A 12,708-nucleotide genomic window follows, 5' to 3' on the forward strand; every position below is an offset into this window, starting at 1 on the left:
GCTAAGCAGGTCTCTCTACAGGTAAAAATTACAGCAAGCATTTATACCTTTCATTAAAGACAATAACAAGCAACAGCTGCATTTTGTTTATACATAGGCCATCTTGATATCTTATTTTTCTCACTTGTTTTGACTCTAGCCTACATACAATATTTTCTACACATTATCTACACAAGGTCGCAACAACTTCTTACACAGTTCTTTCCCATTCGCCTCACACAATCCTCGCTTCTACAAATCTCGCGTTATTAGGGTTACAGTTAGCCTGACTCTTGCTAACAAACTGTCATGCATTGCAGTTCCTTCTTGTCAGTTCTTTCTCTGCTTCCACAAGCTTATCAGGAGCACCTTTTAAAAGCTTAACAGTGCAACTGTGCCGAGATAAATTTGTAGTGTAGACCTGCCCCAGTGAAGTTAATGGAAAGATTCCTGTTGACTTTGCTGGGAGTTAGATCAGGGCCTAAGATAAGAAATTCTCTAGCTGAATTTCCTGAGTGTCAGTATTAGAGGGGTTGGTAATTTGATTCATAGCTTCTCTGACCAAGAACTAAACCTGTGCTACAGCAGTGAGTGTACGGAATCCAGACCAGTAGGGAGGTGACACCAGATCTAATGTGGAACCATAGAGCATGAACTACTATGAAGCCCTTCAAATCTCATTGTCTCAATTTTAAATCCTGCTGATCGACTCCAGCTGGTTTATCACCATATCATTCTTTCAGTTTAATACAGATTAAATGCTTCACCGGTCTGCCTTATTGGGTCTTTAACGGCCAAGGTGACCTCCACTATCAAAAACTGCTAATTTATCAAGCATCAACCAACCAAAAATAATTATGAATACCAACACCCAACAAGCATCAATTACAGACAAATATTTTAACTGTCACAGGCCAAGAAAAATATCATGTCAGCTATATAAACCACAGCTCCTTGCATCTAAAGCCAGTGGAAAATCGTGGATGAGTTCCCAGAGACAATAGCAATTACAGTTTCTCTTTTACATAATCTGGTACTTTCTCCTAGGACCTACCGACTTTTTGGCGATTACCCATTTGGCAGACCTAGTATTCTATAGCCTGGACAAGAGAGAGAGCCATTTCTGGGGCAGTTGCCAACTGCACATTATAATTTCAAGAAGCAGTTTGAAAATTTTTCTTTTGTCAGAATTATGACTTTTTGAAAACTTTTGTCAATGCTACAAAAAAATTTCAATTGGTGTTTCAAAAAATTCTGACCACTTCTAATAATTACTAATGATTGTTTGTATTGTAGCAGTGCCTAACAGTCCAATTGAAATCAAGGGTCTACGGGGCTAGGGGCCATATATACATACATACATACATACATGAGTCGTCGTCCCTCTTATATTACAATGATATTCCCAATCACAAGCCAGCTTCCCCGCATGCTTCTGGGGAAGGGCAGGGTGGTAGCAGCAGCCAGACCTACCTACTTCTGCCTTCCTTCAGGCTCCTTACTCTCCTCCAGCCCTTCCTTGTTTGCTTATAGGGTCTTGTCTGCTAGGGATAATGCTACCCAATTAGCTCCTCAGCTTTATCTCCATTCAGTTAATTGGCCTCCTCTGCCGACTGCCTGTCTTTCAATGAGAGCTCAATTAATATAAACTGGCAGGGAGTGGAGTGACAGGATGCTGAGTTAGCTCCCAGCAGGTACTCTTCTTCAGCTAACATATTTTAAATAGATTTTGCTGTTGCACTAGTGTAATTAGAGAGCCAGAGAGAGTGAACGCCTTGAGGATCAGCCCCCATAATGAAAAGGAATCCATGCCTTTTTCCACTGATGGATGGACCAATTGAGAACAGCAGCTCCGTCACCCCTTTCTTTTTTGTCACAGGACCTCAAGTTACCACAGCCAGCACCTCAGCTTTTAAATAGCTCTGCAGCACGGCGCATGCTGAAAAGAACAAGTGACAGGCCCTCTAATTTACAGCAACAAAAAGCTGACACTCTGCATTTTTCATGCTGAAATGGCAAGCGATGAAAGTCTCTTGGCATCTGACATTTGAGGCAAGAAAATGGTTTGAATTAACCTCTTTTCAATCTTCATATTCCATCTCTTTCACTTATCAGCACCTCGACGGGGCATTTGGTGGATTGCAGCACCGCCAAAGAGCTTGGTCGCAAATGTTATCTACTTTTAGCTGATTGGGGAGAAAATGCTATCTGCAGTAGCTTGTAGGCAGAGGAGTAATTGTTGAGGTGAGCCATCAGTCACTATCCGTGGAAGGGCTTCTGAAGTCTTCAGGAACATGGCTGTTAAAAACTAGGTCATCGCTCACTTTGTGGCTTGCATAGGCCATGCTTGTTGCTCAGGGGCTCCTTGAATAATTCCATTCCCTCTTTCAACCTCCGTGTGCCATGCTCCCATCCCCTGAATTTCAGGGATGCCCTGCAACTCTCCCCAGCCATCCCCCTGCCCAGGGTTCTGTGCAACCCCCCATTCTCCATCCCATACTAATGGCTCTGTGTGCATCCCATTCCATTTTCCCCCATGCACTCATTCCCCCCACAGCAAGGGCTCTATGTGTTCCCTCTTCCCCCGCCCCCTAGCGCTCCTTCACCAGGATTCCTCAACTCCTTCCCACCATGGTAGGGGTTTATCTCCCCCACCACCACTACTACAGCAGGGTCCTGTCTGCTCCCCTCTCCCATCTCCCCCCCGCCATGACATAAGGGGAGGGGGGCACACAGAGCCCCTACCAGCATCCCCCAATTCTTCCCTCAACCAGGGGTTGTGTGCGCTCTATTCACCCCTTCCCCCACAGCAGGCTCCCCCATTCTCTACCCCATCCTAGGCCAGAGGTTGTGTGTATGCCCCCCATTTCACTACCCTTCTCCTCCCACCACCATTATTTTTCTGTCTGGGAATTAAGTCAGTCAAGATGCTAATATGTTAAACTCTAGGAGAACAGGCAGAAATGAGATGGGATATTGTTATGCATGAAGGCATTAATGGATGCCATCACCCAGTTTGATCTACAGACAACTGAAGAGGTGTTCGAGGCGGAGGCTGTGGCTGTCCTAAAAAGCTGGCAGAGGCTTCATGAATTCCATTCCCCTGCAACTTTCCCAAAAATCAATAGGGTTCTGGCCATTGCTGTCTAGAATATTCTTTCTGAAATTTTGGAATCAATCAGCTCCAGTATTCAAAAGTTATCACACGACAGAGACAGAGAAATTGAGTCACGTTGAGCGTAAGGGCTGAGCCTCCATATCGTGAGCAAAGTCAAATGTTTCAAATCACTTGAGTCCAAAATGCAACAAAAATACACGAGAGACAAGGAGGTGATGTGATATCGTTTATTGGACCAACGTCCCAACCTTGTCTCTCTTACCAACCAATAATGTTGTAGGCAGTGTTGTTGTAGCCGTGTTAGTCCCAAGATATTAGAGAGGCAAGATAGGGGAGATTAATATCTTTTATTGGACCAGCTTCTGTTGGTGAGAGAAACAAGCTTGTGAAGTTGGTCCAGTAAAAGGTATTACTATTTAATAATCCCTCTGGTCTCTCTAATATCCTGGGACCCGACTCCAACACGGCTACAACAACACTGCATACAAAAATACAAGACGTCCATTAAACAACAAAGGAATTCAGGAACAGAACTTTCCTCTAACAGCTACAGCTCACGGTGTGTGTAACTCTGCTCACCAGGTGCTTATATTCCCAAGTACCGGTTTACTAAATATTAATCATGGCGGAAGGATAAAGATGCCTTAAAATTACACTGCATATAAATTGTCCAACCCTGAACAACAGAGCTAGATGAACAATAGAAAATAGCTTCCACAAAGGCTTTCAAAAACTCATTTTTGTTCTGCAGCTTTCAAAAAGGAACTTTTTTTTTATTCAAAATTCGTATTAAAAATTTTCACTTTTGAAAACATTTGTTTAAAAAAAAAAATCAATGCTTTTGTTTTCCTTTCTCCTGCCTTTTTAAAAACTATTTCCATTTTGCCAATGCAACTAGAGGGAGGGGAGAGAACAGGAAAAAGGGTGCGGGGGGGGGGGAATTACAAATTGAAAACTGAAAAACAGACTAAAAATTGGCTGCTCACTCCAAAGGTGCTGAAACAATTTGTATAGTAGGGGTGCTAAGAGCCATTGAACCAAACTGTAAACCCTGGATATGACAAACTACTTCAAGCCAGGGGGTGCAGCAGCGCCCCCACCCCTCTAGTTCCAGCACCTGTGGCTCACTCTCAAGTCACTAGATTTTGTCAACTCAAAACTTGCATCATGTTTCCATTCAGTGTTATTTCTTGATAGAAGAGTCCTCCATATATTTACGTAAAAAAGTATGAAATTGTGAATGAAGAGCACTTTTGTCAGCTTAGTGTGTATAACAATGAAAGCCCCAGAAATGAAAGAAAATAGAGAATGGTAGGAAAATTGACCTTAGCCAGCAGAGCTGGGATGAAGCTACGCTCTGAACGCCAATTCATTTCCTGGGATCTAAACTAATTTGTCTTTTTACAAAAAGATATTTTCTCAGGAGCCACTAACCTTGCCTCAGGCTACAGTATCATCTACAATGAAGACCAATGCTAAAAATGTGTCATTGCGTTACACCTTCCACTCTCAAAGTTCCAATCAATGCCTGCTCTCGTACAGGGTTCCAGTCACATCCTTGATGTTTAATTCTTTCTTCGGGGGAGGAGAGGTGAGAAGAGTTCTGGATCAGAAGCCTTTCACACTTTCATCCATGCTGGGAATATTTTTAAGCAGCACTGTAATTTTCTCACTTATAGCAAACTATTCCACAGAGTGGCGAGATGTTTATGGAGTCTCACATTCCAGCAGCAACGATCTATAATAAATATAAAGCATCCCTGATACTGGCTTGTAACTCACTCACCAGTGGGTTACATGGGCACATAAATGTGAGAGAGAGAGCAGGGTTCTCTTATTGGGAGTACAATTCTACTTCCCCTAAAGGAAGTTAGGAGAAATGGCATATTTAACTGCATCCTTTCATTTCACTTCACAGCCTTTGATCAAAGATCTACATAATTTATAAATCTAATTTAAAAATAATTACATTTACATAAAAAAATAATCAGCACAACAGGCTTGACTTCATGGTGGTTCAAGGAATTTAATTTAATGCTGATGGGGTCTGTTTAAAATTCTAAAAACTCATGTCACATCACATGGGAGCAGGGCCGGCTCTATGTATTTTGCTGCCCCAAGCACGGCAGGCTGGCTGCCTTCAGCGGCATGCCTGCGGGAAGTCCGCCAGTCCCGCGGCTTCGGCATACTTACCGCCAAATTGCCACCGAAACCGCGGGACCGGTGGACCTCCCACAGGCATGCCACCGAAGGCAGCCTGACCACTGGCCTAGCGGCGACCGACAGGTCGCTCCCCCCAGGCGGCTTGCTGCCCCAGGCACACGCTTGGGGTGTTGGTGCCTGGAGCCGCCCCTGCATGGGGGGAAAAACAAACACATGTATTAGAATTAAGATAACTTACCAGGCACAAATTTGCAACTGGGCAACGCATGCTGAGCACCGTTCGTTTTCCCCTGGCTGAACTACTACAATGGGAGCTGCTGCGGCTGAATGCTTTTGAAAGTCTGGCCCATATTCAGATGCCTAGAAGGGAGCTGGGATCTTTTGAAAACCTGGCTCCTGATTATGGGTGCTGAGCTCTTGCAAATCTGGCTCAGTGCTCTTTTGAAAATTTGGCCCTAGAGATTTAGGGCCCAATCCAAAACTTACTTAAATCAATGGGATTCTTATCTTTGGGCCCCTTTGGAACGAGACCTCAGGTCTTGTCTTCACTGAAGACGTAACTACAGGATTTCCCATTAACACATCCCATCTCTGTCAGTGCTGCACAGAGTGGCTATAGTGCAGACCTCAAGTTAGCTGTAGTGAAAAGATGCAGCCACTGGCAATCACAACAATCTAGATGCAATGGTCCTTCAAATCCTTTCCTCTTAACCCCCTGGGCACCCATTCCTGCATACTATCTTGCCATCTACCTGTGCTCTGACCCCTAATTGGAAGCAGATTATCAATCAGTCTCTGCTCAGCACCTGCCTGCACTCTTGAGTTTGCCTGCTTGAAGTTTCTTCAGCCTCCTATACCGCTCGTGTTTGATACAGCAGAACAATGCCCACAGTGAAACCCACAAGTATGCCTACCCATATTACAATCACACCTTCACTTGCCACAGACATACCCTTAACTTTAGATGTCAGACCCTGCACGCCAAGTCTTCTTCCCTCCCCCCACCCATTTGCAGATTACTCTCAGGTTCCGTTTACACTATCAGTTCATGCTGATATAACACCCTGAGCGACACGGTTATACTGACCCAACTCCCAGTGTAGACAGCGCTATGTTGACATGAGGGCTTCTCCCATTGACATAAATTACCACCTCGCAGGGAGATGGCATACCTACGCTGATGGGGGAAGCTCGCCCATTGGCGTAGGTAGCATCTTCACTCACTACTCTGGCTGTCCGCACCGGTGCTATGTCCCTGGCGCAAGGGAGCTGGACTTGCTTTAATCACAGGGGCCAGCCACCCTGTGACAGCTATTCAGTGAGGCGTTGTACTATGAATCTTGGCATACACTCCCAGATAGCTGTAATGCTGGGCACGGCCTGATACAACACCAGCGTAGATGCAGGGAGTGACAGCACAGTAAGTGTGGTTGTGCTCTTGTGGGTCAGGCTACCACAGGTTGACTAACCCATGATGTCTTACCCTGTGGTTAGCATGAAGTTGAGTAGGGTGACCAGATGTCCCGGTTTTACAGGGACTGTCCAGATTTTGGGGTCTCTTATATAGGCTCCTATTACCCTCCAACCCCCTGTCCGGATTTTTCCACACTTGCTGTCTGGTCACCCTAAGCTGAAGACAAGGCCTCAGTTAGCTCGAGACTGGAAAGCACTTAAAATCATGAGGCATAAAGTACAGCCAATTGTTCACAACTCCTTAAGGTTCAGTTATATCACAGAAAGCTACCATTACTCTGCTTTATTATGATTATAAAGTAACCGAAGGCATCGGTGAAAGTCTAGATGTTCCTAACAGATTGATAGGTCTCAAAAACATCATTAGATTGCACCACAGAACTGGCAATTTTATACTCCATGTAAAAGTCTGGGCCCAAAAGGATGTGACAACATAAAAGTCTTACAACTAAAACCTGGTGCTACCATCATTACCCAGAGCTCTGCTGGGGGATGCTTCACAAGAAAGTGAACCAAGATATATAGGCTCAATAAGATCTGGTCAGTCATAGATTCATAGGGATAGATTGTATTACCCATAACTCAAGGGACTACCCACGAGCCTCAGGGCTTCAGCTGGTCACTTGCAGGAGTTAAGGGATTTTTTTTTCTCCAGTGTATTCAGAGGTGGTGGTGGTTGGGTTTGTTTGTTTAGAGATTTTTTCCCCTCCTTCCTATGAAACATTAGAGATGGCCACAGCTGGAGATGGGACCCTGGACAGGGAGGGCCAGGGTCTTGAGGTGGCACTGAGCAGTCTCTCTCAGGTGCTTGCCTGGCTGGTTCTTGCTCAGGTGCTGAGAGTCTAACCAATCACCATATATAGGGTCAAGAAGGAATTTTCCCCCAGGTCATATTCACAGTGATTCCTCTGCAGTGGGGGGATGCAGGTAGGGTTGCCACCCATCCTGTTTTCACCTGGACAGTTTGGGTTTTAGCGTGTGTCTCTGAGTGCTATTTGACAAGTCCTGATGTCATTTATTTTTTATTGTGGGGGAAGAGGTGGAGCAGGGGCAGGGCTTGGGGGGAAAGAGGTGGAGAAGGGGATAGGGCCTTGAGGGAAGACATGGAGCAGGGACGGAGCTGGGGGAAGAGGCAGAGCAGAGGGTGAGACCTCGGGAGTCCAGTTACCAGCCATTAGAAAGGTGGCAATCATAGGTGCAGGTCACCTGCCGGGATTATTTGGGTATATCTCACTTAATCATTTGCCTGCCATTGCAGGGGCCTTAGACACTGATGCATCTCAGTCCCTCCTATTCTCTGCCTCTGGCCCATAACTATTTAGTGCTATAAGGGGTAATACTTTGGTCCAATTTTAGATTTAGAATTAGTGCACAGGTGCTGGGCAGTGTTGACAGCCTGTGATAGACAGGAAGTCAGACTAGGTGATCTGGTGGCCCAGATGGGTCCAAGAACTCCGGACAACCCAAGGGACTCAGACACCACCCCAAAGAATTCCCCAGAGCGGTGGGGAAACTGGGGCAGGGACATTAGTGTTTATTGTTTTGTATGATCTGTGCTCTCTTGTGCTTTACATGCTTAAGTATAAAGAAGCACAAAGGTGTTAGGCTGTGCAGAGAGAGAGCGAGAGAGTGTGGGACTACTTTACAACTGTAACCAGAAGCTTCACATTTTTCAGGAGGAGTCCTGGGAAAGGGTTGTGTTCACTGGGGGTCAGCCCTGGGACTAAGGCAGGTGAGCTGAGGAGCCCCACTTCTGAGAAGAGGTAGCCGGTGCTGAGGCAATGACCCAGAGAGCGCCATGGGAGGAAGTAGTGCGGCACCCTGCTGAGGCTCTAGGAAGCGTAACGCACACAGAGGCTTGGACTCCCCTCGGAGCCATCCTAGTGCGTGGTCAGCAGGATGCGCTTGTTCAGATCTGTGACCAAGACTAGTCTAGTGAAGTGACTGAAATTTATGCTACATTTAAAGAGCCTGATTCTGGAAGCTACTTTAGCATATAAGTAATCTCACTAAAGTCAACAGGACTGCTCGCTTGGTGAAAGTTTGGCACATGCTTAAGTACTTTCCAAAATCAAAGCCCACGTGAGATTTCTGCTCTGAAAAGTAACTAAAAATAGCATCATGGGTTCCCATGTTCGTTTGGCAATAATTTCCACATTATGTCTGCTGGTGCTACCTACCCAGCTCTGCATCTGAAAAGACGAGCTGGAATCTTTCTGGGTCACATCACCAACCACAGAGATTCTGCAGTCAAAACTTAGAATAAATCTCTCACTCTCCCAGAACTGCATTGGCTCTGCAGTGCTAGCAGAGGTAAAGCCTATTTAGTCACTAAAGTAAGCAGATAGGACTCAGAAAATACACAGGGGAAGGGTGCAATTTTTACATAGTCACTTTTCAGAGCAAAGTTACATTTTAATATGTAGTCATTATGCATGCAGCAACCTTTGCAGAAACCGTATTCCAGAGTCGTCATCAGGTGTTTAGCACAATTCTTCTGGTCTCTTGTGCTTACATTTTGCTATTCCCTGAGCTTACATGATTCTTGTGAGTAGCTTCAAAGGACAGAGCAGAGAATGAAAAGCCACAGAATTGGTCAAATACCAGACTTTTTTGGGGCCTCGGGACATCAGCTTCTGGGGTGGCAATCAGTTTCGCAGTCTGATTGTGCTAGTGATCTGACTCTAGTTTACATTTTAAATCAAAATACCATTGGGGTAAAACTATTTATTTTGCATTTCAGAATTCAGGTTCTCTCTCCTCCTGGTAAGAATACTGAGAGATGTTGTGGTTAGATTTAGAGATTAATTTAAACAGTGTTTTCAAGGTCTAGGTTTTGTTTTCTCATCTGTCCATGATCAGTGTTAAACTGATAGGAATAGAATTGCACCAAAGCTTGAAGGAGAAGAGGGAAAAGAGGCAGCATGGTCCAAGAGAAAGGAACTGGGCTGGGAGTCAGAGAACCCAGATTCTATTCCAAGCTCTGCCACTGACATGTTATGTGACCTTGGGCAAGTCATCTGTGTGCTTCCATTTCCCCATCTGTGATATCAGGATAATAATACGGACTTTCTTTTGTAAAGCCTTTTGATCTCTACCAATGAAAAATCCTATATGGAACTGATTTCAGTGAGTGCTGAACTGGCCTTTAACAGAGCAAAAAGAAGAGGGGAGCCAGCTGAGGGATTCATTGCGGGGTCAGGGCCTTAGGGGACCATTTTCAAAATCATAAGATGTAACATTTTCTCATGTGCCAATCAATTGAAGCTTTCTACATTTCCTATGCATTTGCTGATCTCTACTTTAGAACATAAATAAAACAATATTTAAAAAATAAGAAGTTAGCAGCTGCAGAACAGCACCAGCAACCTGTGCTGAGGCAAGATGCCGTCAATTACGATCTGCACGTAAAGGACAGCAGGAATCCAATTCATTATTTATCTCTAGAACCTGCTGGTATAAGTACGTCTGTTGTTTACATCAACCATCTGATAATGTAATAGGCAGTAGCATTCCAAAATGTATCTGTCCTCTCCCTTCCCTACTTGCTGCACTAAGCCAAATATTCTGTTTGCTGTTCTTCACATCATTTGGCAACAGCAGATGCTATGGCAATAAAATTAATAGCAGCATAAACTGCACCGTCAGTTATATACAAACACCCTTTAATTATTTGACTCTGGGAAGAGGGGGGGGGGGGAAGAGGAGTTACATACCACCTGAAAAAAAAAAAATCAAGTGGCTTGTTTATACCAAATACTGATTCATTGTAGACACAATTAACGTGAAGAGGGAAATAGGGGCGTGTGGGGAAAGAGAGAACTAAGCAAAAGCCATTGTGTTAAAAATAAAGAGCCATAAGGCTGCAGAGACTTAGGCCAGTTCTATACTATAAACACACATCAGTATAACTATATCGCTCAGGGTGTGAAAAATCCAAGCCCCTGAGCAACGTAGTTACATAGACCTAACCCCCGGTGTAACAGCTTCTCCCGTCGACACAACTTCTCCCGTCGACACAGCTTCTCTCTCTTGCAGAGGTGGATTAACTATGCTGAGAGGAGACGCTCATAAGCCATTGAAGAATTCTTAATGCACTGACAGACACAGCAGTTACAGCAAGAGAGGGGACATGTTTGCAAGAGCAAGTCTTTGCACAGCAGAGCTCCAGAAAAATACTGGGGCATGAGCCATAATATTGGGGGTGAGATGGGGGGGAGATGTGTTTGTTTTAAGTGATTTGCCTCAGGAACGGAGGGCAAGTCTACGCGACAGCGCTACATCAGCACAGCGTCACTGCCGCAGCTGCACCGCTGGTGAAGACGCGCGATGCCAATGGGAGAGCACTCGCCCATCGGTAGAATTACTCCACCTCGGTGAGAAGCGGACCACCATCTCCCAATGATATATAGTGCCGGTGTGGACAATGCAAAACCTGCATTGCTCGGGGGGTGCCTGTTCACACCCTGGAGCGACGTAAGTTGTATCAACTTAGGCTGCAGTAGCCCTCAGCGGCTCCAATTCATTGTTGGGTGGGTAGTGACCAAAATTAATTGGCATCAGATAGCTTCCCTCTGGCTTATGTGAAATGAGATGGAGGTTTGGCTTCAGGTCCTGCTGTTTATATTGCAACTGGCACCTGTCTTAGCAGAGGGAGTTAAAAAGTGCTGATGTTCTATGAACAACCAAATATTGACTATTCTGTCACCTGAACCTTTATCTACAGGGAGAGATTAAAACAATGTTTCCCTAGTGAATCCGTTAACACCTCCGTCATTTATTTTGTAGCATATTTTCCCTCCTTGCCTGATGTCATTTCTCCCTGCATCATGTCACATAATAGAAAACCGAAATCTTAATTTATTTGGGGCAGAGAGTTGTGGCAAACAATTTTTTTAAATGACTAGTGATTTTGGACACCCAACATGAGACAACTTAAAGGGGCCTAATTTTTCTGCATGGTCAGCACTCTGAAAAATCAGGGCCCTGAAATTGTCTCCAACTGGGCATCCAAAAGCTGTAGTGTCTAAAATCTCTAGTCACTTTTGGAAACCTTGTTCCCAGTTTTTTATTCTGTCTGTAATGTGCTATGCGCACACACGACACTATTGACAACGGGAATTCCAAGCATTACAACAAACGCCATCCTAAATCCCAGTGCTGTTAGGTTGCAGTTTAAGTAATGAATAGGAGCTTGTGACTGTTACCCTTTTGCATGTGAACTGAATGTATTTTCACTTCCGCAGAAACCAGAGTCCCAAATTCTGCCTTGGTTTACACCCTGTGCAACTCTACTGAAGATAGGGTGACCAGATGTCCCAATTTTATAGGGACAGCCCCATATTTGGGGCTTTTTTTTAATATGGGCTCCTAATACCCTCCACCCCCGTCCCGATTTTTCACACTTGCTATCTGGTCACCCTAACTGAAGTCACTAGGCCAGATTCCACTCTCCGTTACACTGCTGTAAATCCAGTAACTTCAGTGGAGCATCTCCAAATTTGCACGGTTGCAACAAAGATCAGAATTTTGCTCCGCTGGTGGTGAGAGCGAGGACCCACTGAGTATGTGCTGCAATTGCAAGCAGATTGCTTTTCCTGGAGGCTTATATAAAACAGGCTTGTTTTGAACTGGAGGGAAATAGAAAAAAGTCTAATTAGCTCACTCCACAGATGCAATTCAAAATCAATCTCGCTCAAGAAAAATTATTTTAGTCTTCTGATTTTGTTCAGTGCTTTGCAGATATCATCCCTGGCAGGGAACCAGATGTGGCAGCTCGGAGAGTCAATTGGAAATTGTCCCTGTCATCACTTATAACTGCACCAGTCCACATATAAAACAGGCTCTTTTTATATAATGGTGGGAAAAAACTGAGATCCAAAGGTAGGACAATGGAGGAGAAGAAATCACAGCTCAATGGAACCATCATACTTTTGATCAAAAAGCATGGGGAAAAAAACAGGGCAGAGGGAGGG

At 44.7% G+C, this 12,708-nt stretch overlaps 1 protein-coding gene across 1 annotated transcript in view; it reads right to left on the reverse strand.

Moving 5' to 3' along the window:
• PITPNM3 (PITPNM family member 3) overlaps positions 1–12,708 on the reverse strand; it is a 366,258-nt gene that overhangs the window by 163,632 nt on the left and 189,918 nt on the right. The window lies entirely within an intron of this gene.

The sequence above is a fragment of the Trachemys scripta genome, chromosome 18 (assembly GCF_013100865.1).
Source record: "Trachemys scripta elegans isolate TJP31775 chromosome 18, CAS_Tse_1.0, whole genome shotgun sequence".
Classification (NCBI taxonomy): domain Eukaryota; kingdom Metazoa; phylum Chordata; order Testudines; family Emydidae; genus Trachemys; species Trachemys scripta.